This window comes from Mus pahari, chromosome 14 (assembly GCF_900095145.1).
Source record: "Mus pahari chromosome 14, PAHARI_EIJ_v1.1, whole genome shotgun sequence".
Classification (NCBI taxonomy): Eukaryota; Metazoa; Chordata; class Mammalia; order Rodentia; family Muridae; genus Mus; species Mus pahari.
The window spans coordinates 57761987-57768362 of NC_034603.1; positions in this window are offsets into that span (position 1 = coordinate 57761987).

A 6376-nucleotide genomic window follows, 5' to 3' on the forward strand; every position below is an offset into this window, starting at 1 on the left:
AGAGAGAGAGAGAGAGAGAGAGAGAGAGAGAGAGAGAGAGAGAGAGAGAGATTGGTGTGGGTTTTTAAAATCTCAAAGCCTACCCACAGTAACACACTTCCTCCAACAAGGCTGAACCTCCTAAACCTTCTCATGCCTTAAGCCCCAAGTCAGGTTCATCTACCTGTCCTCAAAAAGAAAAACAAACAAACAAACAAACAAGACAAGACAAGAATGCAGAGGACGAGGATTTATTCTGTATGGCCACTTTGGCAATAGGGACAAAGTAATGTGGAAAATCTCTCAGATACATGTCTGGGGGTTCTGAAGTGAGACTGAAGTTTTAGTAGAAGGCCAAGCATGAGCCACTCTGAGCAATCCCAGTCAAGGTGTGTCCTGCCCACCACTGACCCACGGTTGTCTGAATTTCAGCCTCAACCTGTAAAGTGAGCTTAGAAGTTGGTAAAACTGTTTAGGCTCTCCAAGCCTGAGACTCCTGGGGCAGTTCCCATTTATCTGAAGTTCATTGTTTTGGCAGTCCAATAAACTGAGAGATGCAAGTATCTCTTTAGACTATTTTCATTTCTGCTGGACAGGTTATAGGTTTACAAGTTTGTGAAACCTCTGGTGATTTGTTTCCGTATCATCAAGGAAGAAATTACTTATAATATACATTTACAAATTAGTTACTGCTACAGGTGTGTGTGTGTGTGTGTGTGTGTGTGTGTGTGTGTGCATTCATGAATGCAGACACATGAGTGTGTGTGTCCATTTTATGATCACCCTTAGCCTTCCTATGATATTGAGCTTGTGAAGGTCTGTCTCTTTAGGCAGTAAATTCCATGGTGAACACTGAACTGACAGACAGACACCTCAGAAGTATTCCACACCCAGAGAAACAAGAGTCAGACACAAGAGTAGTCGGCTCTCATGGTTTTCACTGTTCATGGTCTTCACATCTAGAGCTCTGTTTCCTACCATGTCTGTCCACTGCAAATTCTGTACTTGCCCCTCTCTTTGTTGCATTTGTCATAGAGTTCTGGAGAGTGTAAGGGCTTAGCTATCAGCAGGCTATTTCTTAACAGACTTTTTATCCATTCTCTTGCAGGGAATAATTCTCTCTCTCTCTCTCTCTCTCTCTCTCTCTCTCTCTCTCTCTCTCTCTCACACACACACACACACACACACACACACACACCACCTTCCTGATCAGTCTTTTGTTGGGCAGACACTTTTGTGCTGTTTGATCTCTTTCTTCTATCATTATCTTGAACTTGTCAACAAAACCATCTCGCTGAGCATCTCGTGTTCAGTGTTGAGCCTCACAACTCACACCATGCCTGTCTTTCCTCTTCTTCTTCATGTACAACCACATTCGTTCTCTAAAGACTACTGCATATTTTTTTATACCACTTAATGTTTTCATGTATAATAAGACCCACCCCATGAGCAAGAACCAATCCCAGACACTATTAATGACCTCCATTATGCTTGCAGACAGGAGTCTAGTGTAACTGTCCTCTGAGAGGCTCCACCCAGCAGCCAATGAAATCAGATGCTGAGAACTATAGCCAAATGTTAGATAGAGCTCGGGGAGTCTTATGGAGGAGTTGGGAAAAAGATTCAAGGTCCCAAAGAAGACAGGGACTCCACAGGAAAACCAGCAGAGTCAACAGAGACTAAACCAGCAACCAGAGAGAGAACTCAGGCTTGACCTAGGCCCCCTGCACATCTATACCAGATGAGTAGCTTGGTTTTCATGTGGGTTCCCCAATCAACTGGAACTGGGAATGCTCCTAAGCCTCATGCTTACCTGTCTGCCTGTGGATCCCACACACCTAAATAGCCTCCTGTGGCCTCAGTGGGAAAGGTATGTCTAGTCTGGTAGCAACTTAATATGTGGGGTTGGGGGAGCTGGAGGGTGGGAGTTGGGGGTGGGATGGGCGATGGAGGAGATTGACACCCAGAGGGGGGCTTCCCCTTCTAAGAGGAATTGGGCTAAGATTTACATGAGGGGGCACTGAGAGTTGAAAGGCCGATATTGGCTTTAAAGTGAATAAATAAATAAATTTAATAAAAAACTTGAAAGAAAAGAAATGAACAAAAATAAATCATCGCGTTATAAGAGATTAAAGTAGCATAGTATTTACAAATCCTGGGCTTAAACTGAACAGAAACAATATGGATTCTACCACCTGACATCAGTAGACACAGACAAGTGGATCTTGTCATGCTAAATCTCCAACCACAATAAGTCCATTCAAGGAAAAAACAACTCGGTTGTGTATTTATAAACTGCTCACCTATTTTGGACAGATCTGCACTGACACCACTTTCTTCCCCAGCTATGAAGTCCCTATGACTTGCAGTTTCTCCAGGCCATGAGCTTCTGCTCCATCTTCCTTCCAAGAACTCTCCCTCTGCCTTCCTCTGTCCTCCATCTCCTTCAGCTCCTCCTCCCCTCCTCTTCCTGTCTTGCCTGGAAAACCAGTCTTCTCATTTTTGTCCAGTAATTGGCTAGTTGTCATCTTTCTTAGCCAATCAGAAAATTAAGGTAAATTCCTCTACAGATCTTGGCTGACAGGGGTTCAACCCACAATATTCAGCTACATAATGATTTGAAGGAAGTATGTATTGAATAGAACCGACCTCCAATTTTGTGATCCAGTGTTTTCCCCTATGCAGTGATACATGCTATGCTGGTCTCCCTCAATGCTGGGCAGAAGCAAAAAGTCAGAGCTCCCATGAGAATAAGAACTCCACCAAACTCAGGAGTTTACTCCGGTGATAAGTTCTGATCCACTGATAGGTTAGGTGTGTCAAATACATTTTGATTTGCCATATTTTCAAAATATAATGTTTTTGACATAACACCATCACAAATCAAGGTCATCTATTACAGGTTAGCATTATTAAATTCTTTATTAAAATGCATACTTAAAGTCTTATTCTCTCTGTCTCCATCTCTCTGTCTATGTCTCCCCCCCCCCGTTTCGTGTGTGTGTGTGTGTGTGTGTGTGTGTGTGTGTGTGTGTGTGTGTGTGTGTAGTATGTGCACTTAGCCACATGTACATTTGTGGAAGCTTGAGATCAACCTTGGGTGTCTTCCTGCATCACTCTCCAGCTTATTTTTTGAGACAAACTTTCAGGTTCTTCCTGACGCTCCCCACTTCAGTGGGTCTGGCTGACCAGTGAACCCCAGGATCCACCTGTCTCTATCCTACTCCCAAATTCTGGGGTTATAAACTTTCAAAGCCACGCCCAGCTTTTACGTGGGTGTTACTATACCTGGCTTCTATGTGGATGCTGGCTATCAGAACTCAAGTCTTCATGCTTGCCCATGCAGCAAGCACTTTACCCACTGAGCCATGTTACCAGTCTCCAGAGTAGAAATCTTTAAAAATGTTCTAAAGATTGCTTATTTATATGGATGAATGTGTGTCTGTGAATTTACATGCACAACGTGTGTGCAGTGCCCATGATGGTGAGATGGCATTAGATTCCTTAGAATTGGAGTTACTATCCCCCCTTTTCCTTCCCTCCTCAAGAGGTTCTCAGGACCCAATGGGGATGACATTAGCCAAAATACCCAACAAAGAGAAGCTAGAACCTGTAGAGACCTTATCTAGTGGATGGGCATGGCCCCAGTTGAGGGATGGGGCTACCCACCCACCTCAAAATTTTTAACCCAGAATTGTTCCTGTCTAAAGAAAATGCAGGGACATGGAGTAGAGCAGAGACTAAAGGAAAAGCCACCCAGAGACTGCCCCACCTAGAGATCCATCCCACCTGCAGACCAAACCCAGACACTATTGTGGATGCCAAGAAGCATTTGCTAACAAGAGCCTGGTATAGCCATCCCCTGAGCAGCTCTGCCAGTGCCTGACCAATACAGATGTGGATGCTTGAAGCCAACCATTAGACTGAGCATGAGTTCCCCAATGGAGGAGTTAGGAGGAAGACTGGAAGGAGCTAAATAGGATTGCAACACTATAGGAAGAACAACAATATCAACTAATCAGACACCCTCCCCTCCAGAACTCCCAGGGACTGAACCACCAACCAAAGAGTACACATGGAGTAACACATGGCTCCAGCTGCATATATAACAGAGGACTGTCTTATCTGCCATCAATGAGAGGGAAGGCCCTTGGTCCTGTGGAGGCTCAATGCCCCTGTGTAGGGGGATGCTAGGGCAGTGAGACGGGAGTGGGTGTGTGGGTGGGGGAGCACCCTCATAGAGGCAGGGAGAGGGGGATGGGATAGGGGGCTTGCAGAGGGGAAATCAGGAAGGGGGCAATATTTGTAATGTAAATAAATAAAATAATCAATAAAAAACAAAAAGAATTGGAGTTACTGCTGGGTGTAAGCTGCCTGATAGGAGTGCTGGCAACTGGATCTGGATTCTCTGTGAGGGTGACATGGATAGTGCGCTCTCTCACCAAGGGTGACATGGATAGCGCGCTCTCTCTCACCCTTGAGCTATCTCTCTAGCCCTCAAAATGTTTTCTATCCAAAATTCTTTTTCTCTGCCACCTCAGATTTAAATTTACTTCAGCAACCTTTGTGTTTGTGCTGACATTCTCTGCACTGTAAATGAAACTTTTATATTTATACCTCTTTTGTACACTTTGTACACATATTTAACCTTAACATTTTGCCATTCTACCTGTTTCTTTAAGTAAGCCTACCTAGCGTACAGCCTAACCTGAATGTCGTCCATACTCAGCAGCATCCCACCCATGAGCTATATTTCTGGTCTCCCATTATCTGATTTCTGTACCAGTTCCACCATTAACAAAGATTTCCAATTTTACATTACTATTTACACTTCATAAGGGAATGGGTGATCTGTAATATTATGTGATATAAATTATGTCTATCAATATATACTTATTTGCTTGGACCAAACAACGTTCTCAGGGATGGGTTATGATAATTAGCATAAGATAGGCCCCATAACCTCATCCAATAATGCAAAAGCAAAGTCACTTCTTCTGGGAAAATGGCTAAATGCCAAGTACCTGACACTTGATAGAAATCAAATGTTCAGCTAACACCAACATTATGACAGTGATTATAATCATTAGATCATTAGTATCATAGTGATTTTAAAGGGCTATAGCTACAGCTCCATAGGATAGAGACTCTCAGAACCACAGGACTCGTCAGAGGACAAAAGAGTTGCTTGCCTTCTACTGCTTATGTGGGAGCTTAACCCTCCATTTCAGATGGGCATGGGTTCAAATCCAGGCTCTCTCCCTAAGGAACAGTGACTTTCAAACAAATTTCAGTTCTGAGCTTTCTTTGCTCATCTGTACAGTGTGTGTGTGTGTGTGTGTGTGTGTGTGTGTGTGTGTGTGTGTGTGTGTTTCAATTTCAGGGACTTTTTGAAGATTTAATATGCAAATACCTACAGTGGGATCTAGTCAGGTGTTTGCTTAATAAGTATTCGGAACAAAGAACATTGAGATCTTGAATCTTTGGTCTACTAGGAGTCTGTTGCCCCCAGGATGTTAAATGGTGGTGCAAAGAGCCACAAAAGAAGCATCTACTTTTCTTTGTTTGGGAAGGGGGGTATAAGGTGAAAGAAGTTCTGTAGTAACAGGTAATTTTAGTGGATTCGTTGTGAAGTGTGCAGACAGGAGCAAGAGCTGTAAGAGGACAGCGAGACACTCAGCACAACCTAAAGAGTTTACACTGATGAGATCGGATCTCTTTGGTGGCATTTGACGTGTCAGGAGACTCCCTTAACAGCTTTTCAACTTAATTTGTTTTCTTCTTCTCTGTGGTTGTCTTGACTCCACCCTGTATCAATTCTGCCAAGTGTAGCTCGATAGGATTGAATTTTGCCTGCCTTTTAACCCTCATTCTTGGTGCTTTTGATTTTTTTTTCTCTCTCGCTCTCTTGATACTTTGCTCTTGTATCAGCTGCTCAGTTCCTGGGCCTACTGTAATCTACGCTACAACACACAGACTTTACAACCGAGGCAGTTCTTAGAGCAGAAACCGAAAACAAAAGATGCATCTGAGTTGCTGACGTCAAGAGGCCAAGTGGAGGAAGAGATAACAGGTGCTAACCAGGGGACAAGAAAAGCATCAGAGAAACCACATTTGTTCCTCGCATTATTAGCCGTTGAATGAACGGGGCTGAGAGTTTACACACAGTTCCGTAAACTATGTCTAAGAGTGTGATAACACAGATGGGTGGGGCAGAGTGAAGTTTATATGCTGAAAGAGGAGGAGAACATCAACCAAAATCAGAAAAAAAACTGAATCGGGGGTAAGGGCTACAAAGACCATGTCCTTGGAGCTATAAGAGGAGGAGTTATTTGGGCAGGAAGATCACATTTCCTTCAGTAGAGAACGGCTAAATTGAAGGGCAATAGTTGACTAG